Source organism: Triticum dicoccoides, chromosome 5B (genome assembly GCF_002162155.2).
Source record: "Triticum dicoccoides isolate Atlit2015 ecotype Zavitan chromosome 5B, WEW_v2.0, whole genome shotgun sequence".
Classification (NCBI taxonomy): Eukaryota; Viridiplantae; Streptophyta; class Magnoliopsida; order Poales; family Poaceae; genus Triticum; species Triticum dicoccoides.
Window position 1 is genome coordinate 601,560,143 of NC_041389.1, and position 11,935 is coordinate 601,572,077.

The window sequence follows — 11,935 nt, forward strand, 5'->3', positions numbered from 1 at the left end:
TGGGCCTCCGGCATCCATCTTCTGCTATATCATCACCTTTACCCTAGAAAAAATCGTGGGCAAGCTTACGGGACGAAACTTCACCGCCACGAGGCGGAACCTTGGCGGAATCAATCTAGGGCTCTGGCGGAGCTGTTCTGCCGGGGACACTTCCCTCCGGGAGGGGGAAATCATCACCAACGTCATCACCAACGATCCTCTCATTGGGAGGGGGTCAATCTCCATCAACATCTTCACCAGCACCATCTCCTCTCAAAACCCTAGTTCATCTCTTGTATCCAATCTTGAATCAAAACCACAAATTCGTACCTGTGGGTTGCTAGTAGTGTTGATTACTCCTTGTAGTTGATACTAATTGGTTTACTTGGTGGAAGATCATATGTTCAGATCCTTTATGCATATTATTACTCCTCTGATTATGAACATGAATATGCTTTGTGAGTAGTTATGTTTGTTCCTGAGGACATGGGTGAAGTCTTGCTATTAGTAGTCATGTGAATTTGGTATTCGTTCGATATTTTGATGAGATGTATGTTGTCTTTTCCTCTAGTGGTGTTATGTGAACGTCGACTACATGACACTTCACCATTATTTGGGCCTAGAGGAAGGCATAGGGAAGTAATAAGTAGATGATGGGTTGCTAGAGTGACAGAAGCTTAAACCCTAGTTTATGCGTTGCTTCGTTAGGGGCTGATATGGATCCATATGTTTAATGTTGTTGTTAGGTTTACCTTAATACTTCTTTTGTAGTTGCGGATACTTGCAATAGGGGTTAATCATAAGTGGGATGCTTGTCCAAGTTAGGGCAGTACCCAAGTTCCGGTCCACCCACATATCAAATTATAAAAGTACCGAACGCGAATCATATGAAAGTGATGAAAACTAGCTTGACGATAATTCCCAATGTGTCCTCGGGAGCTCCTTTCTCATTATTAGAAATTGTCCAGGCTTATCCTTTGCTACATAAAGGATTGGGCCACCTTGCTGCACTTTATTTACTTTATTTACTTGTTGCTCGTTACTATTTATCTTATCACAAAACTATCTATCACCTACAATTCCAGTGCTTGCAGAGAAAACCTTACTGAAAACCGCTTATCATTTCCTTCCGCTCCTTGTTGGGTTCGACACTCTTACTTATCGAAAGGACTATGAAAGATCCCCTACACTTGTGGGTCATCAGCCACCGGTGAGGGATCCCCCTCCCGTAGGGTGCCGGAATGGCTCCCGGGAGGTTTTTGGTGGCTACAGAGGCTTGCGGCAGCGGAACTCCTGATCTATCTTCTTCTTTGATGTTTTAGGGTATATGGGAATATATAGGAGAAATAAGTCGGTCGGTGGAGCCTCGAGGGGCCCACGAGGGTGGAGGGCGCGCCCAGGGGGTGGGCGCGCCCCCCTATCTCGTGGCCTCCTCGGCGCTTCCCTGGCTTGCACTCCAAGTTGTCGGGATTGCTTCTGTTCCAAAAATAACTTTTCCGAAGGTTTCATTCCGTTTGGACTCCGTTTGATATTTCTTTTCTTCGAAACACTGAAATAGGCAAGAAAACAACAATATGGATTGGGCCTCCGGTTAGTAGGTTAGTCCCAAAAAATGATATAAAAGTGTAAAGTAAAGCCCATAAACATCCAAAATGGGTAATATAATAGCATGGAACAATCAAAAATTATAGATACGTTGGAGACGTATCAAGTGCCCACTGCCGGGAAAGGCGCCAGAGCCGGGAAAGAATCCAAAGGCGCCAGAGCCGCCGCTGAAGGTATGGAAAACGAGGTCTATTTTCTGGGACTTGCCGTACTGGAAGATCCTCCATGTGCCTCACAGCCTTGATGTCATGCATATCACGAAGAACGTGTGCGAGAGTCTGCTTGGTACCCTGCTCAACATGCCAGAGAGGACCAAAGATGGGCCGAAAGCAAGGGCAGACTTGAAATCAATGGGCATCAGGGAGGAGCTTCACGCTAATGATGATGATGATGATGATGATGATGATGAGGCGAAGGACACAGAAAGTCGTCGCAAAGGCAAGAAGGCCAAGAAGATCGGAAATGACTTCCCTCCCGCGTGCTTCACTCTAAGTTAGGAGGAGATCGAGCAGTTTTTCACCTGCCTCGTAGGAGTAAAACTTCCTTATGGTTATACGGGGAAGATAAGCAGATATCTAGACTCAGCGAAGCAGAAGTTCAGCGGGATGAAGTCTCACGACTGTTACGTGCTCATGGCGCAGATACTTCCAGCTGCAACCCATGGGATCATGGACGCGCACGTCCGTGAAATGCTATTTGGCCTATGCAACTTTTTCGACGTCATCTCTCGGAAGTCGGTTGGCGTGAGGCAACTCAGAAGGCTATAGGAAGAGATCGTGGTGATACTATGCGAGCTTGAGATGTACTTCCCGCCCGGATTCTTCGATGTTATGGTGCATCTGCTGGTCCATATCGTGGAGGATATCATCCAACTCGGGCCGACGTTCCTGCACAGCATGATGCCGTTCGAAAGGATGAATGGTGTCTGATACGTCTCCAACGTATCTATAATTTTTTATTGTTCCATGCTATTATATTACCCCTTTTGGATGTTTATGGGCTTTATTTTACACATTTATATCATTTTTGGGACTAACCTACTAACCGGAGGCCCAGCCCATATTGCTGTTTTTTTGCCTATTTTAGTATTTCGAAGAAAAGGAATATCAAACGGAGTCCAAATGGGATGAAACCTTCGGGAGCGTGATTTTTGGAACGAACGTGATCCGGAGAGCTTGGAGTGCAAGTCAAGAAGGTCCCGAGGACCCCACGAGATAGCCCCCCCCCCTTGTAGGGCGCGCCCCCTATCTCGTGGGCCCCTCGGGCGTCCATCGACATACTTCTTCCTCCTATATATACCTACGGACCCCGAAAACATCCAGGAGCACCACGAAACACAATTTCCACCGCCGTAACCTCCTGTATCCGCGAGATCCCATCTTGGAGCCTTCGCCGGCACTCTGCCGGAGGGGGAATCGACCACGGAGGGCCTCTACATCAACACCCTTGCCCCTCCGATGAGTTGTGAGTAGTTTACCACAGACCTACGGGTCCATAGTTATTAGCTAGATGGCTTCTTCTCTCTTTTTGGATCTCAATACAATGTTCTCCCCCTCTCTTGTGGAGATCTATTAGATGTAATCTCTTTCCGCGGTGTGTTTGTCGAGATCCGATGAATTGTGGGTTTATGATCAAGTTTATCTATGAATAATATTTGAATCTTCTCTGAATTCTTTTATGTATAATTGAGTTATCTTTGCAAGTCTCTTCGAATTATCAGTTAGGTTTGGCCTACTAGATTGGTCTTTCTTGCCATGGGAGAAGTGCTTAGCTTTGGGTTCAATCTTGCGGTGTTCTTACCCAGTGATAGAAAGGGTTGCAAGACACGTATTGTATTGTTGCCATCGAGGATAACAAGATGGGGTTTACATCATATTGCATGAGTTTATCCCTCTACATCATGTCATCTTGCTTAATATGTTACTCTGTTCTTATGAACTTAATACTCTAGATGCAGGCAGGAGTCGGTCGATGTGTGGAGTAATAGTAGTAGATGCAGGCAGGAGTCGGTCTACTTGTTATGGACGTGATGCCTATATACATGATCATGCCTAGATAATCTCATAACTATGCGCTTTTCTATCAATTGCTCGACAGTAATTTGTTCACCCACCGTAATACTTATGCTATCTCGAGAGAAGCCTCTAGTGAAACCTATGGCCCCCGGGTCTATCTCTTATCATATTTGCTTTCAATCTACCTTTATTTGCATCTTTACTCTTTGCATCTATATTATAAAATACCAAAAATATATTTATCTTATCACACTATCTCTATTAGATCTCACTTTCGCAAGTGGGCGTGAAGGGATTGACAACCCCTTTATTGCGTTGGTTGCGAGTTCTCAGTTTGTTTGTGTAGGTGCGTGGGACTTTTGGGGAGCCTCCTACTGGATTGTTACCTTGGTTCTCAAAACTGAGGGAAATACTTACGCTACACTTGCTGCATCACCCTCTCCTCTTCGGGGAAAACCAACGCTAGCTCAAGACGTAGCAAGAAGGATTTCTGGCGCCGTTGCTGGGGAGGTCTTTGCTCAAGTCAAGACATACCAAGTACCTATCACAAACCCATCTCCCTCGCATTTACATTATTTGCCTCTCGTTTTCCTCTCCCCCACTTCACCCTTGCCGTTTTATTCGCCCTCTCTTTCCCAATCTCCTCTCTCTTTTTCGCTTGCCCTCTTTTGTGTGCTTGTTTGCTTGTTTGACCTTATGGCCGCGCCTAAGGGTCCTGACCACCTTCTCAGAAGGATGGATGAGATTGAATCAAATATTAGAAGCTTTATGAATTTGCAATTTGAGCATAATAATTTCTTTAGAAAACTGCTTAAGGAACAAAAAAGTTTTTTGGGGTTTATGAACAAAGAGCTTGATGTTATGAATAAAAGAATTCTATTGTGTTAACGCTCAAATTACCTGGCTTGAAAATGCTATAGCCAAAATTTCTGACAAGCAAGCCACCTTACTCAATAAGATGGCCGCTAAACCAGAAAAATTATGTGAAAATAATGATGAAGATCTTAAAGTTATTGATGCGTCTCCTATTAGATCTATGTTTTGCAATATGAATTTTGATGATTATGGGACTGATGATGAATCAACTTTGCCTAGAAGACGTCCCAAGAATTCTGAGTCCTTAGATCTTAATGCTAAATTTGGTAAAAGTGAGATTGGAGAATCCTCAACTTCTAATAACATTGAACCTACTATCTTGGATTTCAAGGAATTTGACTATGATAATTGCTCTTTAAAAGGTTGTATTCCCTTGTTGCAATCCGTTGTTAATTCTCCTCACGCTTATAGTCAAAATAAAGCTTTTACCAAACATATTGTTGATGCCTTGATGCAATCCTATGATGAAAAACTTAATTTGGAAGTTTCTATACCTAGAAAACTTAATGATGAGTGGGAACCTACTATAAAGATTAGAATTAAATATTATGAGTGTTTTGCTTTGTGTGATTTGGGTGCTAGTGTTTCCACGATTCCAAAAACTTTATGTGATATTCTAGGTTTCCATGATCTTAAAGATTGCTCTTTAAATTTGCACCTTGCGGATTCCACCATTAAAAATCCTATGGGAAGGATCAATGATGTTCTTATTGTTGCAAATATAAATTTGGTGCCCGTAGATTTTATCGTTCTTGATATAGATTGCAATCTTTCTTGCCCTATTATTCTTGGTAGACCTTTCCTTAGAATGATTGGTGTGATTATTGATATGAAGGAAGGGAACATTAGATTCCAATTTCCCTTAAAGAAAGGCATGGAGCACTTTCCAAGAAAGAAAGTCAAATTATTTTATGAATCTATCATGCGTGCTACTTATGAATTTAGTGCCAAAGATGGCACTCGTTAGATATATCTTCGCTTTTATGCCTAGCTAGGGGCGTTAAACGATAGCGCTAGTTGGGAGGCAACCCAATTTTTGTTTTTGTTTTTTGTTTTTGCTCCTGTTTAGTAATAAATCTTGCATCTAATCTCTGGTTAGATGTGTTTTTATCTTTTAGTTAGTGTTTGAGCCAAGTAGAACCTATAGGATAACCTATGATGATAGTTGATTTGATTCTGCTGAAAAACAGAAACTTTGCGCTCACGAGAAACAATTCAATAAATCACAGAAACGTGCTTTTGCATTGATTCCTTTTTCTGCTGATCAATAAACAAATCCCAGTACGTCCTATTTTGGTAGGATTTTTAGAGTTCCAGAAGTTCGCGTTAGTTACAGATTGCTACAGACTTTTCTGTTTTTGATAGATTCTGTTTTTCGTGTGTTGTTTGCTTATTTCAATGCATCTATGGCTAGTAAATTAGTTTATAAACCATAAAGAAGTTGGAATACAGTAGGATAAACACCAAAATAAATAAAGAATGAGTTCATGGCAGTACCTTATATGGTGGTTTTGTTTTCTTTCACTAGCGGAGCTTATAAGATTTCCTGTTGAGTTTTGTGTTGTGAAGTTTTCAAGTTTTGGGTAAAGCTTTTATGGATTATAGAATAAGGAGCGGCAAGAGCCTAAGATTGAGGATGCCCATGGCACCCCAAGATATTCAAGGATAGCCAAAATCCTAAGCTTGGGGATGCCCCGGGAAGGCATCCCCTCTTTCGTCTTCGTTCATTGGTAACTTTACTTGGAGCTATATTTTTATTTGCCACATGATATGTGTTTTGCTTGGAGCGTCGTGTATTATATTAGTCTTTGCTTTTTAGTTTACCACAATCATCCTTGCCGTACACACCTTTTGGGAGAAGCCTATTTGATTAGAATTTGCTAGAATACTCTATGTGCTTCACTTATATTATTTTGAGAGTCTTTTAGAACAGCATGGTATTTGCTATGGTTACAAAGTTGGTCTTAGAATGATGAGCATCCAAGTTGGGTATAATAAAACTATCATAGAAAAAGAATTGGATGCTATGATCAACTTGATGCTTGATAATTGTTTTGAGATATAAAGGTAGTAATGTTAGGGTCATGCTAGTGGGTAATTATGAAATTGAGAAATACTTTTGTTGAAGTTGGCAAGTCCCACAGCATGCACGTATGGTTAAAGTTGTGTGACAAATTTGTTGCATGATGTGCTCTTTTGACTGTCTTCCTTATGAGTGGCAGTCGGGGACGAGCGATGGTCTTTTCCTACCAATCTATCCCGCATGCGTAGTAGTACTTTGCTTCGAGGGTGAAGTAGACTTTTGCAATAAGTATATGAGTTCTTTTTTGACTAATGTGAGTCCATGGACATATGCACACTCATCCTTTTACTTTGCTAGCCTTTATTATTACCTCGCAACTTTCGCTAGTATCATAAACCCTTTATTTACCTTCCTCAAAACAGCCACCATACCTACCTATTATGGCATTTCCGTAGCCATTCCGAGATATATTGCCATGCAACTTTTCACCGTTCCGTTTATTATGACACATTCCATCATTGTCATATTGCTCTTTGCATGATCATGTAGTTGACATTGTATTAGTGGCAATGCCACCTTCATAATTTTCATACATGTCGCTCTTGATTCATTGCATATCCCGGTACACCGCCGGAGGCATTCATATAGAGTCATATCTTGTTCTAGCTTTGAGTTGTAATTCTTGAGTTGTAAATCCATAAAAGTGTGATGATATTCATTATTAGAGCATTGTCCTAGTGACGAAAGGATGATGAAGGCTATGATTCACCCACAAGTCGGGATGAGACTTCGGACTTTACAAAAAGAAAGAAAAAATGAGAAAATAAAAAATTGAGAAAGGCCAAAAAGAAAAAAAGGCCAAAGAAAAGAAAAAAAAGAGAAAAATAATAATAAAATGAGAGAAAAAGAGAGAAGAGACAATGCTACTATCTCTTTTTCCACACTTGTGCTTCAAAGTAGCACCATGATCTACATGATAGAGAGTCTCCTATGTTGTCATTTTCATTTACTAAGTGGGAATATTTTATTACAGAATTTGGCTTGTATATCCCAATGATGGGCTTCCTCAAAATGCCCTAGGTCTTCGTGAGCAAGCAAGTTGGATGCACGCCCACTTAGTTTAGCTTTCATATATTTATAGCTCTAGTGCATCCGTTGCATGGCAATCCCTACTCACTCACATTGATATCTATTAATGCGCATCTCCATACAGCCCGTTAGTACGCCTAGTTTATGTGAGACTATCTTCTCCCTCTTTTTGTCCTCACAACCACCACCATATACCACCATAGTGTTATGTCCATGGCTTACGCTCATGTATTGCGTAAGAGTTGAAAAAGCTGAAGTGCGTTAAAAAGTATGAAACAGTTGCTTGGCTCATCATCGGGGTTGTGCATGATGGGAGTATTTTGTGTAATGAAAATGAAGCATGGCCTAACTATATGATTTTGTAGGGATAAGCTTTCTTTGGCTATGCTATTTTGATAGGACATGATTATTTGTTAGTATGCTTTGAAGCATTATTACTTTTATGTTTTATAAGCTTTTATTTGGATCATTTGGATCTGAACATTCATGCCACAATAAAGAGAATTACATTATGAATTATACTAGGTAGCATTCCACATCAAAAAATTTCTTTTTATCATTTACCTACTCGAGGACGAGTAGGAATTAAGCTTGGGGATGTTTGATACGTCTCCAACGTATCTGTAATTTTTGATTGTTCCATGCTATTATATTACCCCTTTTGGATGTTTATGGGCTTTATTTTACACATTTATATCATTTTTGGGACTAACCTACTAACCGGAGGCCCAGCCCGTATTGCTGTTTTTTTTGCCTATTTCAGTATTTCGAGGAAAAGGAATATCAAACGGAGTCCAAACGGAATGAAACCTTCGGGAGCATGATTTTTGGAACGAACGTGATCCGGATAGCTTGGAGTGCAAGTTAAGAAGCTCCCGAGGACCCCACGAGATAGGGGGCCGCGCCCCCCCGTAGGGCGCGCCCCCCTGTCTCGTGGGCCCCTTGGGCGTCCACCGATGTACTTCTTCCTCCTATATATACCTACGGACCCCGAAAACATCCAGCAGCACCACGAAACACAATTTCCATCGCCGTAACCTCCTGTATACGCAAGATCCCTTCTTGGAGCCTTCACCGACACTCTACCGGAGGGGGAATTGACCATGGAGGGCCTCTACATCAACACCGTTGCCCCTCCGATGAGTTGTGAGTAGTTTACCACAGACCTAGTTATTAGCTAGATGGCTTCTTCTCTCTTTTTGGATCTCAATACAATGTTCTCCCCCTCTCTTGTGGAGATCTATTCGACGTAATCTCTTTCTGCGGTGTATTTGTCGAGATCCGATGAATTGTGGGTTTATGATCAAGTTTATCTATGAATAATATTTGAATCTTCTCTGAATTCTTTTATGTATGATTGAGTTATCTTTGCAAGTCTCTTCGAATTATTAGTTTGGTTTGGCCTACTAGATTGGTCTTTCTTGCCATGGGAGAAGTGCTTAGCTTTGGGTTCAATCTTGCGGTGTTCTTACCTAGTGACAGAAAGGGTTGCAAGACACGTATTGTATTGTTGCCATCAAGGATAACAAGATGGGGTTTACATCATATTGCATGAGTTTATCCCTCTACATCATGTCATCTTGCTTAATGCGTTACTCTGTTCTTATGAACTTAATACTCTAGATGCAGGCAGGAGTCGGTTGATGTGTGGAGTAATAGTAGTAGATGCAGGCAGGAGTCGGTCTACTTGTTATGGACGTGATGCCTATATACATGATCATGCCTAGATAATCTCATAACTATGCGCTTTTCTATCAATTGCTCGACAGTAATTTGTTCACCCACCGTAATACTTATGCTATCTCGAGAGAAGCCTCTAGTGAAACCTATGGCCCCCGGGTCTATCTCTTATCATATTTGCTTTCAATCTACCTTTATTTGCATCTTTACTTTTTGCATCTATATTATAAAATGCCAAAAATATATTTATCTTATCACACTATCTCTATTAGATCTCACTTTCGCAAGTGGTCGTGAAGGGATTGACAACCCCTTTATTGCGTTGGTTGCGAGTTCTCAGTTTGTTTGCGTAGGTGCGTGGGGATTTTGAGGAGCCTCCTACTGGATTGATACCTTGGTTCTCAAAACTAAGGGAAATACTTACGCTACACTTGCTGCATCACCCTCTCCTCTTTGGGGAAACCAATGCTAGCTCAAGACGTAGCAGTGTCATCAAAGGATACGTTCGCAACATGTCACGTCCAGAGGGAAGCATAGCCAGGGGCTTTCTGACCAAAGAGTGCATCTCCTACTGCACGAATTATCTAGGCATTGAGAACCCCGTTGGTCTGCCCGTCAACAGGCACCTCGGCAAGCTCGCTGGATGGGGTCACCGCGAGGGTCGCCGCGAAATGCATGTCGACTTCGAGGGTCGACTCGCCGACATTGAAAGAGCAAACCTAGTCGCGCTACAACACATAGACGTGGTCGATCCTTAGGTGGTAGAGCACAAAACCTTTATTGAGAAGACGTACAATGACCGAGGCCAACAGAGGACAGACGGACATATAATCAAAGAGCACAACTCATGTTTCACGCGTTGGTTCAAGGAGAAGCTTCTGTCGTACCCTTTACACGAGGATTCTTCCGCAGAAGAAAAACTCATATTCGCCTTGTCACAGGGCGCCGAGCACAACCTGATGACGTATGAGGCGTATGATATGAATGGCTACACATTCTACACCGAGGAAAAGGACGTGAAGAGCAATGGTTATCAGAACTCCGGGGTAACGATAGAATCCTACACCGGTAACGACAAGGACAGATACTACCGAAGGATGGAGGAGATCTGGGAGCTAGGCTACGCTGGAGAGAAGGTCCCGATGTACCGTGTCAGATGGGCCAAGAGCATCCTAAAAGAAGACCGATATTTCACCACCATGGTTATACCCGAAGCCAAATCCAAGACCGCGAGCGCAAACGTCACCGCGAAAAATGAGCCATGGGTACTGGCTTCCCAAGTGGACCAATGCTTCTTCACTACCGACCCGTCAAAGCCCAGTCGTGTTGTCGTGAGGAGAGGCAAAAGGATGATCATCAGAATGGATGGAGTCACCAATGAGTAAGACTTCGACAAGTACGTCGACCCGAAGATGGAACATTACGACGACGATGAAGTTCCATACACCACAAGAAGAAGCAGGACCACCCTACCTAAAGGACGTCCATTCAAGAGAAGAACTCCATTTGCGAAAAAGAAGGGCAAGAAGATTGTGAAAAGATAGCTAGCTAAGATCGATTGTATTTAGTCTTCATTTCTTGATTGTATTTTGACATATGAAAATGACAATTTTTCTGTTCTAGTCCTCATGAATATTTATTTATGTTTATTTTGGTATACCAATTTTTATTTATGTTTATTCTGGTATTGAATTTCTAACTCACAAAAAGTATTGAATTTGTTAATATTTTTTGAACTCATGAATATTTTTAAATTTCATGGGAACTTTTTGAATTCATGAATATTTTTTCAAATTTGATGATATTTTTTCATATTCATAAATGTTTTACCAATTCACAAATGAATGCAACTAAAAATCCAAAAAAAAGTTACTAATGGTGCACCTGGAGAAGGTGCACCATTGCTATCAAGGTACTTATGGCGCACCCCTAGGAGGTGCGCCATTAGTATACCAATTTTTATTTAGGTTTATTCTGGTATTGAATTTCTAACTCACAAAAAGTACTGAATTTGTTAATATTTTTTGAACTCATGAATATTTTTAAATTTCATGGGCTCTTTTTGAATTCATGAATATTTTTTCAAATTTGATGATATTTTTTCATATTCATAAATCTTTTCTAAAAAATTATTAGATGCAACTAAAAATCCAAAAAAATTCAAATAACAAATTTGGTGATATTTTTTCATATTCATAAATGTTTTCATATTCATATTTTTTTCATAAATGTTTTAAAATTTGATGATATTTTTTCACATTCATAAATGTTTTCAAATTTGATCATCATTTTCTAAAAAATTATTAGATGCAACTAAAAATCCAAAAAAAAAGTTAGTAATGGCGCACCAGGGCAGGGTGCGCCATTGCTATAACGGTATTTATGGCGCACCCCTAGGAGGTGCGCCATTGCTAACCTTCCCCCACTAAAATATCCACCCCTCGTCCCTCTCCCATCTCACCCCTCGCCTACCCGTTCGTCCTTCTCCCCTCTCGCCACTGCCGCCGATCCCCTTCCACCACCACCGCCGCCCCCACCCACCGGCGACCTCGCTCCCGGGCTCCGCCGCCCCCACCCACCCCCTCCCTCGCCTTCGCCGCACCCACTCACCCCCTCCTCCCTCCCGAGCGCCGCCTCCTCCCCGAGCCCACCATCGGAGCCCTTCCCG